The sequence below is a fragment of the Chelonia mydas genome, chromosome 2 (assembly GCF_015237465.2).
Source record: "Chelonia mydas isolate rCheMyd1 chromosome 2, rCheMyd1.pri.v2, whole genome shotgun sequence".
In the NCBI taxonomy this organism is placed as follows: Eukaryota; Metazoa; Chordata; order Testudines; family Cheloniidae; genus Chelonia; species Chelonia mydas.
Window position 1 is genome coordinate 251,501,816 of NC_057850.1, and position 18,072 is coordinate 251,519,887.

Genomic DNA, 18,072 nt, shown 5'->3' on the forward strand with positions numbered 1-18,072 from the left:
ATACGGGAGCTTTGCTCTCTGCAGTTCGTACTGCCGAGGTTCCCCGCTCCAAAAAAACCATATCCGCTGTGGGCATTACGGGAGTCCCAACCCTTTATCCCCTTTCAAAACCTCTACCAGTCCAGGTTGGTCCCCTTTCCGCGGACCATACATTCCTCCTCTCGGATTCCACTCCGGTGAACCTTTTGGGTTGGGACCTGTTATGTAAACTTGGCTGTACCATCTACTGTTCCCCAGATGGTGTCTACTTACAAATCCCCCACTCCTCTCTGAGTGATTCTGTAGCCTCCCTGCTGTCTGAAACTCCCCTTTCCACTCCGGTCCCCTGCTGCCCATTGGTCCCGTCCCTTGAACACCTAATTTCACAGGTCCCATCCTCTCTGTGGCCAACCCACCCATCTGAAGTGGGCCGTTTACATACTGACCCCGTCTGCATTATTGTTGATTCCTCCAAACCTCTGCCTCGCCTGTCTCAATACCCTTTAAACCCCGAAGCAGAGTCTGGAATTGCTCCAGTCATGACCGCCCTGCGGGAACAAGGCATTATTATCCCCTGCTCCAGCCCCTGTAACACCCGTATCCTCCCAGTTCGAAAAGCTGATGGTAAATCGTGGTGGTTTCTTCAGGATCTTCGGGCCATTAACCACACTGTCATACCTGCCTTTCCCGTTGTCCCTAACCCAGCGACGATTCTGGCTTCTATCCCACCAGATGCAACTCATTTTAGTGTTGGTGATTTGTGCTCTGCTTTCTTTTCTGTCCCGTTGACCCTGACTCCCAGTTCCTGTTTGCCTTTTCTTACAAGGGGCAACAGTACACATGGACCACACTGCCCCAGGGGTATACTGAAAGCCCGTCATATTTTTCCCAAGCATTAGCCTGACACCTTGATGACCTTGTTTTCCCGTCCAGGTCCACAGTAGTCCAATACGTAGATGATCTACTCCTCTGTTCCCCTTCATTGTCTGCCTCTGAAACTGGCTCTTTAGTGCTCCTTACTGCCCTAGCAAATAAGGGTCACAAAGCTTCTTGCTCTAAACTACAACTCTGTCAAGCTTCTGTCACATACCTTGGCTTTCTCCTCTCCCAGGGTTCCTGTGCACCTTCTCCCACCCACGTCCAAGCTATCCTTAGCTTTCCCCGACCCCGCTCCCCGTGCCAGGTCTGGAAGTTTTTAGGCATGGCTGGATTTTGCAGACAGTGGATTCCCCAATATGCCTCCCTTGCTAAACCTCTCCAGGAACTCACTGGATTCCCTGTGCCTGACCCCATGCCGTGGCCCCCTGAGGCCAATTCTGCCTTTGTTTCCCTCAAACAGGGTTTGGCTTCTGCCCCTGCCTTAGGGCTGCCTGACTATTCTAAGCCTTTTACCCTTTTCTGCCACGAACAATCTAGGTGTGCACTTGGCGTTCTCACTCAGATGCACAGAGAAAAGAACCGCCTAGTGGCTTATTTCTCTGCCACTTTAGACCCTGTTGCCCAAGGCTTACTCCCCTGCCTGCGTGCTGTGGCTGCTGCAGCGTGCCTAGTTGAAATGTCTGATTCCCTTGTTCTCCACTTTCCTCTTACCTTCCTGGATCCCTCACTCTGTAGAAACTCTCCTGCTACAACGTAACACAGGCCACCTCTCCTCTGCCCGCCTTACCAGGTACGAACTTTTACTACTATCAGCTTCATATATCACCATAAAGCGTTGTTCTCAGTTAAACCCTGCCACTCTCCTTCCTTTGTCTGATGACGGTGATCCCCACGGCTGCCTTGCAACTGTCTCTGCTGTCACCGTCCCATGCTCTGACCTTTCTGATGTCCCTCTCCCTAACTCTGACCTTGTTTTATTTACTGATGGTTCCTGTTTCCGAGACAACCAAGGTTGTCTCCTTGCAGGATACGCTGTAGTTTCACTCTCTGAAACCCTGCCTTTACCTTCTGTAACCTCAGCACAAGTCGCTGAATTAGTTGCCCTCACCCGTGCCTGCTTTTTGGCGGAGGGACGCTCCGCCACCATTTACACTGTCTCCCGCTACGCTTTTGGGGTTGTACATGACTTTGGTACCCTCTGGCAAACTCGGGGTTTCCTTACCTCTGCCGGTACCCCTATTAAAAATGGGCCCTCCATCGCTGCCCTCCTGTATGTAGTTTTACTTCCGTCTGCCCTAGCTATTGTTAAGTGCCCTGGCCACTCAATGGCGGATATGATGTTGCTAAGGGTAACGCATTTGCTGACGCCTCTGCTAAACATGCTGCTGCCATAGAACCTTCCCCAGATGCATTTCTAGGTTCCCTTTCTGTTTCTATACAGCCGCCGTCCCTCACTGACCTCGCCCTGCTCCAAGACTCTGCGCCAGAAACCGAGAAAGGATCCTGGGTTGCCCAAGGTTGCTCTCTACATCCCAATTCTCTTTGGCGCTCGCCTACTGGCGCCTTTGTAGCCCCCTTTTCACTTTACCCGTCCCTGGCTGCCCTGCTACAAGGTGTTTCGCATGTCGGAAAGGAGGGGATGGTCTCTGCTGTAACTAAGACAGGATGGTGGGCCCCCCATTTTAGCTCTTTTGCAGCCCAACACTGTGCAGCCTGTACCATTTGCCAAAGCCATAATATTGGTTAACCTGTAAAAGTGGCCCAGGAGTTCCGGGGCCTGCCTCAAGCACCATTCTTGCATTGGCAACTTGGTGATCCCAAGTTGATTTTGTACAAATGCCTAAGGGTCAACAATATGAATTTATATTGGTTATGGTGTGTTTATTCTCTGATTGGATTGAAGCCTTTCCTTGTCCCAAGGCTGACTCACTATCTATTGCCAAATGTTTGTTAAATCTTATTATGCCTGCCAAGGGAATCCCTGCTACTCTGTCCAGTGATCGGGGTACACATTTTACTGGACAACTTGTTCAACACCTGGACTGTATATTGCATATCAAACACCTGTTGTACTGTCCCTACCACCCACAGAGTGCAGGTGCAGTTGAAAGATGAAATGGTGTACTTAAGAATAAGCTTGCTAAAATGAACTTAGAGTTCCTACTGAGCTAGGAGACTGGTAAACGTTAGTATGCAAATAAGATATGTATGTATATTTGTCAGTTTCTGCTTCCTTTTGTCTCTTATGTTAAATTGGCTTTGGCTTATTTGTATAAATAAGTTAGCTTGAGCCTCAGAGAGGGGCTCACACATCTGGGTGCATTGGCAAAGCGCTTTGCTAATAAACAGAGTGGTCTGACAAATTCAGTGAGTCTTGAATCTGACTTTGACAGTACTCACCATTGTACAGGAAATAGATGGGCTCTAGGACCCCAGAGGCAGTGTCCAACTGCTGAACCAGTGACCCAGAGCGCAGGGAAAAGCTGCTCCATCCCACCCCTCCGCTCCCCATGAGCCAAAACGTGGCGGGGAGGGGCACAATGTGGGAAGTACAGAGCTCCGCTCCCAGGCAGGCTGAGCAGAGCAAGCCCAGCAGGGCACTCAGTGCTCGCAGAAATGGAGGAGGGAAATGGCATGTGATCCTACATGACACCCCCCATACCTCACCTCTGTTTTGGGGCTCAATGCCTCCCTGCGCCTCCCCAAACTAAACCCATGCACGGGTCCCTTTACCATACCATGCCCCCCTTCCTTCTGCGCTGTTGCTGGCGGTAGCACTGCCTTCGGAGCTGGGCGGCCAGAGAGCAGCAGCTGCTGGCCAGGGGGTTCATCTTGTTTGCAGCATGGGAGGCCTTTTTTTTTAATGCTGCCCCTGTCCCACCCTGCAATACCCTCTCCCACTCGCTCCCGCATTGTTTGTTGAATTTTTTATCCCGTTCCCGCTATTATGGCATCCGGTCCTGCTGGACATGCAGGATCCCAGTCCTGCCTGAGGCTCTATTAGGGGGTGCAAATATGCTTACTTGCCCTGGGCGCTAAACTGCCTGAGTTTAGAGCACCGGCTGCTCACGTCTTCCCTGAAAGAATCAAGGACTTAGCAGCATGGTCACACCCTCCCCATCCTTAGTCATACTCATCCAATCAGGGAAGAGAAACAAAACCAGGTGACTAAGCTGACGAATCAGACTGCAGCAATATTGAAGAATGAATGGTGGGGACATTGTCCAAACCTGGCTTGTGAGCAATCCATAGGCTGAAATGTGTTGGCATGAAAAACTGATTGAATAATTCAGAACAAGGATCAATATCTGTTGGCAAACTGAAATAAAGGACAACAACATTTGTTGAATAAATCTGCTGCAAATGGTTCACACAGCTCCAACACAGTGTATGAGAAGGAAGAGGAGTTGTATGCATCTATACCAGGGATCACCCTATGAAATTAGCAGGCAGCAGGTTTAAAACAAACAAAAAGAAGTACTTCTTCACAGTGGGAACTCTTTACCAGGGAACGTTGAGAAGGCCAAAATTATAATAGAGTTAAACAAAGAATTAGATAAATTCATAGGGGATAGGTTCATCAACAGCTATGAGCCAAGATAATCAGGGATGCAACCCCATTATTTGGGTGTCCCTAGCCTCTGATTGCCAGAAGCTGGGAGTGGACAACAGAGGATGGATCACTTGACGACTGTCTGTTCTATTCATTCCCTCTGAAGCAACTGACACTGGCTACAGTCAGAAGACAGGATGCTAGGGCTAGATGGACCATTGGTCTGACCCAGTATGGCCTTTCTTATGTTCTGTGAATGTGTACATGTCTCTCTCTTTTGCTGTGGTCTATGCACCAGATGGATGTTGTCAATTTATATTGAAATTGAATCTCCATCATTCCATGGAGCAATATCCTTGTCATTTCACTAAACCAACTGTTTCTTCAATGTGCTTATTGTTATTTCTTATCAGCAACCCAACAGTTGCATAAAGTAGTAGCTTCTCTGGCTATGCTGGAAGCGAAGCAATTAAGCATGTGCTTACACAAATGATGTCGTCCTTCTGTAATAACAACAACCCATGCACATGTGATGATATGAAAGCCTCATTCTGATTAAAAAGTCATTGTTTTCTGATCAATGAGTCTTTAATACCGGCTTAGAGGCATGCTTTTGCTGTTTCCTTTTAGAATTGCTAAACCCCTTTGTGGGTGCTAACTACATTTTGATAATTGGGTCTTATCTTACACTTTTAAAGTTGCTATTCCCTGCAATCCCTGCCCATCTTCCAGGCAACATGAAGTGTTTCCCTCCCAGGAACAGAATTTTTTAAATGCAACAGCGGCTCTATAATCATGAATCACAGATTAATTCTATCATTTGTGCCAAATCAACGGTGCTGAAATAGGCTATAAAATCACCTTCCAGTCAAACATATGGGCAGCATCGCTGTAATAATCATTGGACTCAAAGAAGCAACATTTATATTTTAATTGATTTCCAAGGTGCATGGGCAGAATGTAGAATGGCTCATAATGCGGAAGTTTAAGAAATGTTTTATTAAATAAGAATAATTCATATAATTTGCAGTTTCTCCGTTATATTGTAAGTAAGACACGAGAAGTAATTCTTCCGCTCTACTCCATGCTGATTAGGCCTCAACTGGAGTATTGTGTCCAGTTCTGGGCGCCACATTTCAGAAAAGATGTGGACAAACTGAAGAAAGTCCAGAGAAGAGCAACAAAAATGATTAAAGGTCTAGAAAACATGACCTATGAGGGAAGAGTGAAAAAACTGGGTTTGTTTAGTCTGGAGAAGAGAAGACTGAGAGGGGACATGATAACAGTTTTCAAGTACATAAAAGGTTGTTACAAGGAGGAGGGAGAAAAATTCTTTTCAACCTCTGAAGATAGGACAAGAAGCAATGGTCTTAAATTGCAGCAAGGGTGGCTTAAGTTGGACATTAGGAAAAACTTCCTAACTGTCAGGGTGGTTAAGCACTGGAATAAATTGCCTAGGGAGGTTGTGGAATCTCCATCACTGGAGATTTTTAAGAGCAGGTTAGACAAACACCTGTCAGGAATCATAGAAGATTAAGGTTGGAAGAGACCTCAGGATGGTCTGGATAACATAGTCTAGATAATATAGTCCTGCCATGAGTCCAGGGGACTGGACTAGATGAGCACTCAAGGTCCCTCCCAGTCCTATGGTTCTATGATTTACATACTGTAGCTGTAGTGATCATGGGTTTCTGGTGAACTCCCACCAAGGGTCTCCGCTGAGACATGGGGTCTCCAAATCAGCTTTGATTAAAGATGATATGAAAACATCACTCTCCAATACATAAGTTCACTAATAGTAAAACAGTGATACATTAAACCTTAAACAGTGTATTTAATTTGAAGAAAAGCACTTTACAGAGTTCATTTACTCTATTTTCATATGACACATTTAACTTTGAGCATTTTAAGGATGCCCCTATTAAGGATGTCTCAGATAGAACCTGAGTTTAGGACACCTTGGTTTGTGATTTAGTAGAGAGATTTAGGAAAGCTGATGTAACTTAATAGATATTGAGCTCTGAGGAAGCACATCCAAAATGCTGTAGCATCTGCAAAAGGATTTAAAGCAGAAGGGTTTTTTTTCCCTCTAACAAAAGCTAGGAAATTAAATGAAAAACTAATCTTTAGTTTAAGCAATTAAATGGTCAAAAATCCGAACCGCCCAAAAGTTAATCTGCTACATTGCTTAGTAGTGGCTTAAATTTTCAAAAAAAGACTTGTGACTAATTTCTAAATGCCCAATTTAAAACACCTTAAGGGAATTTGATTTCAGAGTGTCCTGAGCACTCTAAAAACCAGGCCCTTAAAGTGTCTCCGAAGTCAGGCACCCAAATATCACTAGTCGCTTTTGAAAATCCAGGGAATTTTCTATTCATTTTCTTCTTGTTAAATGTAAAATTTTAATGTGTTATATTGTGTGATCCACACCACAAAATATCCAGGAGAAAGTTTGTGGAAGAGTTAAAGCAGCTACATAAACCTTAACTTTTGAGAGCTTGATTTCTCAGATCTCAAATATATATTGCATTAATGCTAGATTTTGCATTTATTTACCAATTATCAATGATAATGCTACTGCTGTGAGTGACACAAGGACTTGGCAATAAAAGAATGCTGGCTGCATAAACAGGATATTTAATATTGATTAGGATTTCTCATTGCTGTCCAAATGGAGTCCTTATTCTTCTCCCAGGCCATCATTAGCAAACCCTGCTTGTACCTCGTTGGTTTCTCTATGTACAGCTTCGATTACTATATTTTCCCAGGAATAGCTACTAAACCACTAAACTTTCATATCTTTGTGATCCTCATTGCTACAGATTCCACTATTCACTCTTTGTGCTGTGTTATGTCTAAAACAAGGTGGTGCACATTGCTTCTGTTATGCACTTATATTCTTCTGTTAACCTTCAGGGGACTACACTGTATATCTAGCCAGTCATTCTAATCACAGCTTGGATAATAGCCACGAGACTGCAACTAACTACTGTAGGTCTCCTTGTGAGTGTGCAAATGAGGCTCTCATTGGTCTTAAAATGGAAATTATGCACCAGACCATGAGCTGGTGTAAATCCATGTAGCTCCATCGTTTCCCATAAACTGACATTTCACATGGACTGGGGGACATTTGGTTCACTTTCCAGGAGGACAAGCAGAATACATAGTTTATATGATCTGCTTCATTAAAAGCTCCTGAGGCAGGTGCATACAAGTCTGTCTTATTTTGAAAGATAGCTAAAGGGTCTGCTGTCCCATTAGGTCCAGCTAATGCAGAACAATCCTCTGACTGCAGAGCTGTCATGCTCTGAGAATCGAGCTAGAGTCCATTAAAAAGTTGCCTTGAATGCAAATCATAGCACATGGCCAAGTGCCATTAAAACACTTTAAATGAAAGAAAAGTCTGTTAGAAGAGTTTTGAATCAGACATAAATTCTTACACCAAGTTGAAGCTATCTGGGCTCCTTAACTCATCCTGCTGCATCAAATGTGGTGCTGAAAACACAGCACAGCACCCGTATGTGAAGATAATGTGAAGTCCCCTGGGGTCTAACATGAAGGGGAAAGGAGTCCAGGAGAGCTGGCTGTATTTCAAGGAATCCCTGTTGAGGTTACAGGGACAAACCATCCCGATGTGTCGAAAGAATAGTAAATATGGCAGGCGACCAGCTTGGCTTAACGGTGAAATCCTAGCGGATCTTAAACATAAAAAAGAAGCTTACAAGAAGTGGAAGGTTGGACATATGACCAGGGAAGAGTATAAAAATATTGCTCGGGCATGTAGGAATGAAATCAGGAGGGCCAAATCGCACCTGGAGCTGCAGCTAGCAAGAGATGTCAAGAGTAACAAGAAGGGTTTCTTCAGGTATGTTGGCAACAAGAAGAAAGCCAAGGAAAGTGTGGGCCCCTTACTGAATGAGGGAGGCAACCTAGTGACAGAGGATGTGGAAAAAGCTAATGTACTCAATGCTTTTTTTGCCTCTGTCTTCACTAACAAGGTCAGCTCCCAGACTGCTGCGCTGGGCATCACAGCATGAGGAGTAGATGGCCAGCCCTCTGTGGAGAAAGAGGTGGTTAGGGACTATTTAGAAAAGCTGGACGTGCACAAGTCCATGGGGCCGGACGAGTTGCATCCGAGAGTGCTAAAGGAACTGGTGGCAGTGATTGCAGAGCCATTGGCCATTATCTTTGAAAACTCGTGGCGAACGGGGGAAGTCCCGGATGACTGGAAAAAGGCTAATGTAGTGCCAATCTTTAAAAAAGGGAAGAAGGAGGATCCTGGGAACTACAGGCCAGTCAGCCTCACCTCAGTCCCCGGAAAAATCATGGAGCAGGTCCTCAAAGAATCAATCCTGAAGCACTTACAAGAGAGGAAAGTGATCAGAAACAGTCAGCATGGATTCACCAAGGGAAGGTCATGCCTGAGTAATCTAATCGCCTTCTATGATGAGATTACTGGTTCTGTGGATGAAGGGAAAGCAGTGGATGTATTGTTTCTTGACTTTAGCAAAGCTTTTGACACGGTCTCCCACAGTATTCTTGTCAGCAAGTTAAAGAAGTATGGGCTGGATGAATGCACTATAAGGTGGGTAGAAAGTTGGCTAGATTGTCGGGCTCAACGGGTAGTGATCAATGGCTCCATGGCTAGTTGGCAGCCGGTGTCCAGTGGAGTGCCCCAGGGGTCGGTCCTGGGGCCGGTTTTGTTCAATATCTTCATAAATGATCTGGAGGATGGTGTGGATTGCACTCTCAGCAAATTTGCGGATGATACTAAACTGGGAGGAGTGGTAGATACGCTGGAGGGCAGGGATAGGATACAGAGGGACCTAGACAAATTGGAGGATTGGGCCAAAGGAAATCTGATGAGGTTCAACAAGGAGAAGTGCAGGGTCCTGCACTTAGGACGGAAGAACCCAATGCACTGCTACAGACTAGGGACTGAATGGCTAGGCAGAAGTTCTGCGGAAAAGGACCTAGGGGTGACAGTGGACGAGAAGCTGGATATGAGTCAGCAGTGTGCCCTTGTTGCCAGGAAGGCCAATGGCATTTTGGGATGTATAAGTAGGGGCATAGCCAGCAGATTGAGGGACGTGATCTCCCCCTCTATTCGACATTGGTGAGGCCTCATCTGGAGTACTGTGTCCAGTTTGGGCCGCACACTACAAGAAGGATGTGGATAAATTGGAGAGAGTCCAGCGAAGGGCAACAAAAATGATTAGGGGTCTGGAACACATGACTTATGAGGAGAGGCTGAGGGAACTGGGATTGTTTAGTCTGCAGAAGAGAAGAATGAGGGGGGATTTGATAGCTGCTTTCAACTACCTGAGAGGTGGTTCCAGAGAGGATGGTTCTAGACTATTCTCAGTGGTAGAAGAGGACAGGACAGGGAGTAATGGTCTCAAGTTGCAGTGGGGGAGGTTTAGGTTGGATATTAGGAAAAACTTTTTCACTAGGAGGGTGGTGAAACACTGGAATGTGTTACCTAGGGAGGTGGTAGAATCTCCTTCCTTAGAAGTTTTTAAGGTCAGGCTTGACAAAGCCCTGGCTGGGATGATTTAATTGGGGATTGGTCCTGCTTTGAGCAGGAGGTTGGACTACATGACCTCCTGAGATCCCTTCCAACCCTGGTATTCTATGATTCTATGATTCTATGATAATCAGAAAAGTGGGAATGCAAAAAAGGCACCTTTCTATTCCACAGATCCTCCCTGCATGTGTATTTTGAGTCATCCTGTATCTGTGTCCTTTACTGACATGCATCATATAGAATCTGCACGTTGACTGTCAATGTCCAGTCCTCTAGCCTTACTCCATTCAGATCATCATTAGGGTATCGCCACAATAGACTACAGGTCGTGAAAAGATGGATAAGACAGGAGTTGGCCAGTTGGCAGATGAAGGTTTTTGGACGTTGATAAGAATTAGGTCCTTTACTTTCATAGCCTGCCATTTGACGACATCATTTGGACCTGATGAGACTGGAGTTGCTAGAATACATTCCCTGACATCGGATGTCTGCCCATAACGCCCTAGGAGATGAGACACAACAACAAACCCAAGAATTGGTAGGTAAGTGTCAGTAGTGGAATGGGTTATATAGGGTTTCCCGAAGCAAGGTGACATGTGCTTCGTGGTGTATGGCCAACAGGAGGAGGATATCCCTTTTGGGCACTGAGATTTCCTCCATATTGGAAGTACAGCACCTTGACAGCTGACCACAGCTCTCAGGTTTGTGATGCCCCGAAAGAGACGCCATTGGAGGACTCCTTTGGGCTGTATAGGTCTCGCTCTTTTTACAATGAGAACTTGAGCTCTGATTTTGCATTTTGTCGACTTTAGCTTTACTTTTCACTACTGAGGCAGGGGTGCCACGTGAAGGCAGTGCATTTGTTTCCTTTCCTGACTTACACAACCAGACTACATCAGGAATTTAAATCTGCCAAGAACAAACAGGAGGTTTCTGAGAGAGGTAGAAATCTTTTTCACCTTCTAAATCAAACCAGGCAAGAGTGCTGGAAAGGAACTGTTTCCAGATTGACAGGCTTTGCAACTGGAATGTGTGAAATTCAAACTATTAAGAGACTGAGCTGACAGTCTAGTCTGGGCAAAAAAGAATACCAAGTCACAGCAGACTCCATTGCATCCTCAGCTGGTGGTCAATGGCAGGGCTCCTAATCAAGACAAAGATTTCAGCTGTACAGTTAAAATGGTGGCTGCTGAGAGATGGCTCCTTTCACCGAGCAGAGCTCAACCTGACTATACATCGGCTGCAGCCTAATAGGGCTCCTCGTCTAGAAAACATCCACCCCAAGTTTGTCTCTCACTTTGGGCCAATCATCAAAAGCTGGCTGTCTTCTGTTTTTGAATCATTGTACCCAAGATTGCAGAATCCCAAACATCTGGGGCAGGGCAAATGTCAAAGCTGTTCCCAAGCCAAGGAAACGGACAGACCCCAAAAGCTAGCAGCTGATCTCTCCTGCGTGTGTTATCTGCAAGACGATAGAAAGAGTAATCCCAATGCAGATTTAATGAGCTGGTCAAGCCTCACGTGCCTTGTATTCAGCCTGGATTCAGGCGGGAATGATGCACGCAAGATATGGTATCTCTGTCTGACTCAATACAAAGAAATGCATTTCAGTTCGGAAAGCACGTTGGTTAAGTTCTTATTGAGCTGATGGCAACCTATGATACCATATGGCACATCAGGCTGACTTCCAAGCTGCTGCACGTTATTCCTTGTAGGGCAATGGTGCGGGTCACGCAAGAAATGATTAGCAACTGACGCTTCCCCCTGAACGTTGGGGAGAAAAATCAGTTGTCTTAAACATCCTCATAATGTCTTTCCAGACGGAACAGTTCTAGCTCCCCTTCTTTTCAATATATACACATCCACCCTTCCTGAAATGCAGGCCGAATGGTACGTATATGCTGATGATATCTGCATTGCTGACCCTGGAAAGATATTCCGTATCAGCACTGGCCCTGGAGTTTGCTCCGGCTGAACACTGCTCTGAGGTCAGGGGGTCCAGTCACCACACTCGGCTTGTTGACCTGAAGCTGAGTTTGGCCCCTCGTCTTGTCAGTGGCTGGTTGAATTATACACCAACCTCCAGTCTGTATGTGCTAGCGCACATAGCGCCACCAGACCTTCAACGAGATGCCATTATGGTCAAGTCTACCTGGAAACCCGTGACAGATGAAACAACCTGTTATATGTTTGGTTGACCGGTGCTCCATTTTCAGACAAGAAACGTGCAGCACAGCTTGAAGGTTTGCTCATATTCAGGGGAGGAATTTCACCCCTTCGCACTGAGATGACACACCACAGCTGATCTCCTGACAACTCTTTGCTACAGCAACTCATGTGCTCTTTGGACAAGAGCACTACCAGCCCTTTTTTATGCGCGGGCAATCAGCCCCACCTGGGCGCAGAAAACTCCATTCTTTCAAAGTGGAAAGATCAGTGGGAAAGAGAATCGAGCACACTAAGTACATTCAGGAGACCATCAATGCGCATGCTTCGTTGTCCACTTGATCGCAGATCACGGACTAGGCTCAATAGGCTATTCTCTGGATCGTCCAAAGTTGCTACAACTATGTACCAGCTTGGCCTGGTTTCCTTCCCACACTCTGTGGTTGGCGCAGAGCTGCAGCCAGTAACTGATGTGGTGGAAGAGTGCCCAACCTTACATCTGGAGGACATTTTACAATCTCTAGTGTCTCTTGATACAGAGGCTGTCCTGTGGTTACAAAACCTGGATATTGAGCTCTAATGTATGGATACAAAAGAAGAAGACTGACATAAATAAGCTTTCACTCCTGTTAGCCTTGCAAGACCAAGAGAGCTAAGAGTAAGCTGGATTCTATTCTAGCTTGGCTTCACGAGAACTACTGTTAACTAAGGGTTCAGAGTAACAGCCGTGTTAGTCTGTATCCACAAAAAGAAAAGGACTACTTGTGGCACCTTAGAGACTAGTCTCTAATGCTCAAATAAATTTGTTAGTCTCTAAGGTGCCACGAGTATTCCTTTTCTTTTTACTGTTAACTAAGTTTAGTTGCAGACTGCATCGTAGCTACATCTATCATACTATTCTGCTATGTCAAGTTTATGGGTGATGGATGTGCAAGCCAGGAAAAACACAAGGCAGGGAAGGAAATTGAGCAAATATAGTCTGGAATCACTGAGAGAAACCGATTCCCCATAATGACAATTTTACTGTGTCTCTTTTCAGATCAGAACTGCACCTTAAGGTCCACAGTTGTTTCTGGTCAATCTGATAGAGGCCTATATGTCCTGTAGTATCTACAAACAATGCATCAGATTCTTCCCTGGAGGAGCACCACGGAAGTCAACTAATTTGTTTTGAATAACCTTACACCAAATTCATTTAAAGTGGTCAGAGCTCCATGGAAGACAATGGGGTCTGACTCCTTGTAATAGGGTATTTGGCTGCTTGTGTATATGCAGATCGCTATCCTTAGTTGGACGCACTGACCCCTACATCAACGTCAGGTCCCTTTACTAGACTCAGCTTGACTGCAGGCCTGCTGGCTCACTAGCCTTCTAGATCCCCTGCCTGCTCCCCACACCTGATTTTCTCTCCATCCATCTTTTGTTTAGTTTACACGACAATTCTGAACCGCAGAACTTTCCTGCCTCACTCCAGTCCTGCTACTCCTCTTTGTCTCGGCTGCACAGCTGCTGGTGTGGTCACCATGACTGAAATCTTCTACTGGCCAGCTGATACACTGACCCCTCCTCCCCCTATGAATGACTTGACATTTCTCAGCTTTTACTGAATTATGTGCAGTAAGTTACTTCTTATTATAAGATATTATTTAGATCAGTTATGTTTATTTTTTTCTACTAAGGCTTCATCATAAAACTATGCAATTACAATTGTAAAGCTATCAGTGCTGGAAGTAATGATCTCATTTGGAATAATAAAAAAATACGGAAAGTTCTTCAAGTTGGGAGGATTGGGCTCTGGGTGTGTTATCTGGTGCTTAGAAAAAGCAGCCAGGGAACACAGGAAGGTAGGGGAAGGAAAGACATTCAATTAGGTGGAAACTCTGATTAGAGCTGGGTGAATGGTGTAAAAATAAAATGTAATGCTATTTGGTCAATTTTTAAACAAATTTGCTTTAATTGTGTAAGCAGAGTCTGAATGAGCTCTCCCCTGATATCTAGTGGTGAGCTGTGGAAAAAGACTTCAGAAGCTGATCTTGTTTGCATGGACACACCCACTCTGCCTAGGTGCTCGGCATGATGGGATTGCTTGCCCAAATGATCACTTGTGGCTGGTGTTGGATCCCCAGTCTCCTTGTTACTGGGGCAGGAGTAATAAAGCATTGCTATCCTTGTTGTGTGAACTGAGGGCAGCAGAACTGTACCTGGCATACCCCAATGGAGGGACTCACCCTTGACTGAACAGCACTTGCTAGGCAGGGGATATGGGTTCCAAAGCACAATGAGTTGAGAGAAGGTGGGGACAGATACTTGTAGATGTGGGCCCTGTTTAAGGGTCCTTGACACCATTTGACCCTCTCTTCATGGTATAATAAAAGCTAATTTAGACACAATTGATAGTCTTGTTACATGCTGCAGAGCTGAAATCACTGATACCCAGGTCTAAGTATTAGACCTACTTTGGGACAGTATCTCTATTGCAAGAAGCTGCCGCACTAACAGCTGAAATCACTGAGAGCTGTGTTAAGTCAGGGGGGCTGAAAACATCTTGGCGAGTGGCCAGCAGGGTGGCTGGCGGACAGGCGGGGCAAGCGGCCAGCAGAGAAGCTGGTAGAGAGGGCCAGAACCGAGCCCTGCAGAGGCGTGGGAATTGGCCATTGGGGCGACGAATGAGTGCCTGAGTAGTACAGCATGTAAGGTGCCTCATTACCACCCCCTGCCTTCCACACAGGATAGAAGGTGTGTGACGTTATTGACATGAACTGTGACCATAGAGATTATTGTTGAAACCAAGGTCCTATAGTTGGACCAAATCTTGTACAAAGGAGGTCAAGTAAGGTGTCTATGAAAAGGCTGTAATTTGCTGGTTATGATTATGCTATCTAGATGTGTGTATCATTTTTGTATTTGAAGTTATGAATATTGGTTATGTACTTGTATCTCAATGTGTTTGATTCTAAGTAGCATCAGTGAAGCATTTGGTCAGCTTCTTGAGAAAGAACTATTCTGAGTAAGTGCCCAATCAAGAAACACTTAACTGACAATGGACTTTGGGAGACACCAATCCACATCTGAGCTTTCCTGGGAACATTCAAACTATCATGTAAACAATGGTATCAGCCTGCAAAAAGCTGAATCATTCGTGGACATGTGACTTGCCCAGGTGGCCACAAACTCCATCTTGGTGCTGTGATTTTGCGCAGAAGAACAAAGGGGTTTCTACTCACAAGAGAGAGAATATAAAAAGCCCTAGAAACCTCTCCATTTTGTCTTCAGCTGGCTCAAGAGATGGCATCTCCACCCCAAAGAGATGCCTGAGGAGAACTGGAACAATGGACTGTAACTATGGGTGTGTGAGTGATTGCTGGACACAGACCATAAACTACAATGTTGGTCTGAAAAGGATTGGACCCAGACTAGGAAGGAGTCCAATCTGTGAAAGAAACTTATTGGAACATTGCATGTGTTTTTTTATTTTGCTTGGTAACTTACTTTGTTCTGTCTGTTATTACTTGGAACCACTTATATCCTACCTTTTACACTTAATAAACTCACTTTTGTTTATTAATTAACCCAGAGTAAGTAAGTAATACCTGGGGGAGCAAATAGCTGTGCACATCTCTCTATCAGTGTTGTAGAGGGCAAACAATTTATGAGTTTACCCTGTATAAGCTTTATACAGAGTAAAACAGATTTATTTGGGGTTTAGGCTCCCAGAAAGACTGAGTACTGGGTGCTGGGAAAGTCCCTGTTAACTGGGCTAAGTGAGTCTTAATTTCTGTGAACTGCAGTGGGGCGTGGCCCAACCTCTTGATCTGTGCTGGTGCAGACTGGTGTTTCTAGCTCAGCAAGATGGGAGTGGAGAGAAGCCTTTTCTGGCAGTGGGATTTGTTCTCAGTGGTATCCCAGCACATCTAGTGACAGTCTTGAGGGAGTTTCTGTGATCCAACCAGTCACAGGGGAACTTTGTGGATGAACCTCTGAACTCTGGGGGCTGCACTGGCCAAGGACAGCAACTGTGAGTGGGATACAGAGAAGGGACTGGCATGTTAAAGGGACTTTTTGGGTTGCTGGAGTTAAGACCCTGAGGGGGAAAGGACACTGCTCAACTTACTTGGGGGTGGGCCTTTTGCTCATGGTTTGTGTTTATGAACCCTAGTTGTGGTGTTTTCCCAAATTAATGCTCAGTTAAGTCCCTCCTTTTATTAGAAGTTTTTGCTACACTCGGAGTCTGTGCTTGCAAGAGGAGAAGTATTGCCTCTTAGAGATGCCCAGAGGGTGGTGTGTAATTGTCCCAGGTCACTGGGTGGGGGCTCGAGCCGGTTTTGTGCTGTATTGTTAAAAAGGAACCCCCTAGATACTGAACCTGGCCCTTGTTGCTGCTGGCTCCAAGTGGCAGTTGTGTTTCTCTCTCTTTTTTTTTTTTGTTCTGAGAATGCACCAGTGAGGGAGTTGACTGGCATTAGTGTTTGCAGAAACTGGGAATTTTAAGTGATCCTCTGCAGAACCTTCATGAAAAGAAAATTTCAAATCCATAACTGAGCATTTGCAATAGAAAACTGATTCTAAGAGTGATGGTAATCCAATCAGCAAACATAAACAGGCTACGGGACCCTGTGTCAAATCAGAACAGCCTGGATTGGAATCACTGAGTATGTTGGTCTCAAACAAATCACATGTGTACAGTATCTCTATTGTGTACAGTAATTCCAATTAAAGTACACATTTGAAAACACAGGGCCAGACTCCAAAGCCCAGTGAAGTCAATAATCTATTGTGATCTGTTCACTGCCAGTTCACAGAAGAAGAAAAAAGGTGAAATAAACTGAACAAGTTATACATTACAACTCCCCCCATCCAGTTTTAACACCGCAGAAAGCATAAGCACAAAACTTTGAGGCTGCAACTGAGCCTATGAAGTTTAACTCAAGCACAATAGGGAAGGAGAAACATGCTGATTAAGCCTACAAGCTTTGGGCCTCATCATGGGAACTGCATATCTGTGGGTTTCGTAGCCCACCTTAAAGGTGCCTGATTTTAGCAGGTAAAGAAAGCAGCCCCCTCCGAAAACCAGACCTCTTCAAGTTGCCTCAAACTGGGAACCCTGCACCCTTAATCACTTTTTGTGAGGCCTAGCATTCAACTCAGTGGCACTTCAAATAATTTGTTATTCTGTCCTGTCTCTTCCCAGCCCCTGCAATTAGCTACTCATGAAACACAAAAAAGTTAATTTTTTATATTTGCTAAAATTTGAGTGATTGGTCCTAGACAAAACATAAGACTACTTAAAAGACTGTATGGAAGCTTATAACAAGCCCCAGACATAGGACAGAAGAGCTTTTAATCAGACAACCAGAAGCTGATGAAAATTATTAGTGCTGGGTAGGGCTGATGGAAAAAATAGGACAAACTTTTTATGAACATGTTACCCCTTTTCCCTGCTCCATCAAAATTTCAGCATCATTTACACAAATAGGAAATTGTGACATTTTTCTACCAACCCTCATGCTGGGTGGACTTCAAAGGGCTCAATTCCAAAGGAATGCTTATCTGAATTTGGGATGGGCTTCTGGCATAACATTCAGATCCAGATTTCACACACCCCGAGGAAGAGATGTGAAGTTGAGGTTTTATCCTAGATTCAGCTGAAGATTCTTATTTCAATCAATTATTTCTGCTCTAATCCTTATTACAAACCCAACAGTGCTTTCTGTCAGGTTTCAACTAAATAAACCCATAAAAAACACATTGGGATGAGCAGTGGGGGAGACAAAGCTTTAACAATTAGACAAAGGGATGCTATTGTCACATCACACAATGGTAAGAGAACTCATAATTGCCCAACAGAGGAATAGCATTGTTAGAAGAAGAATGCTCTAAATACAGAGGAGGAGAACGGGGGGGGGGGGGGGGGGGGGGGGGGGGGGGGGAGGGGAAGAAGGAGAAGAAGGAGGAATAGAACAGACCAATC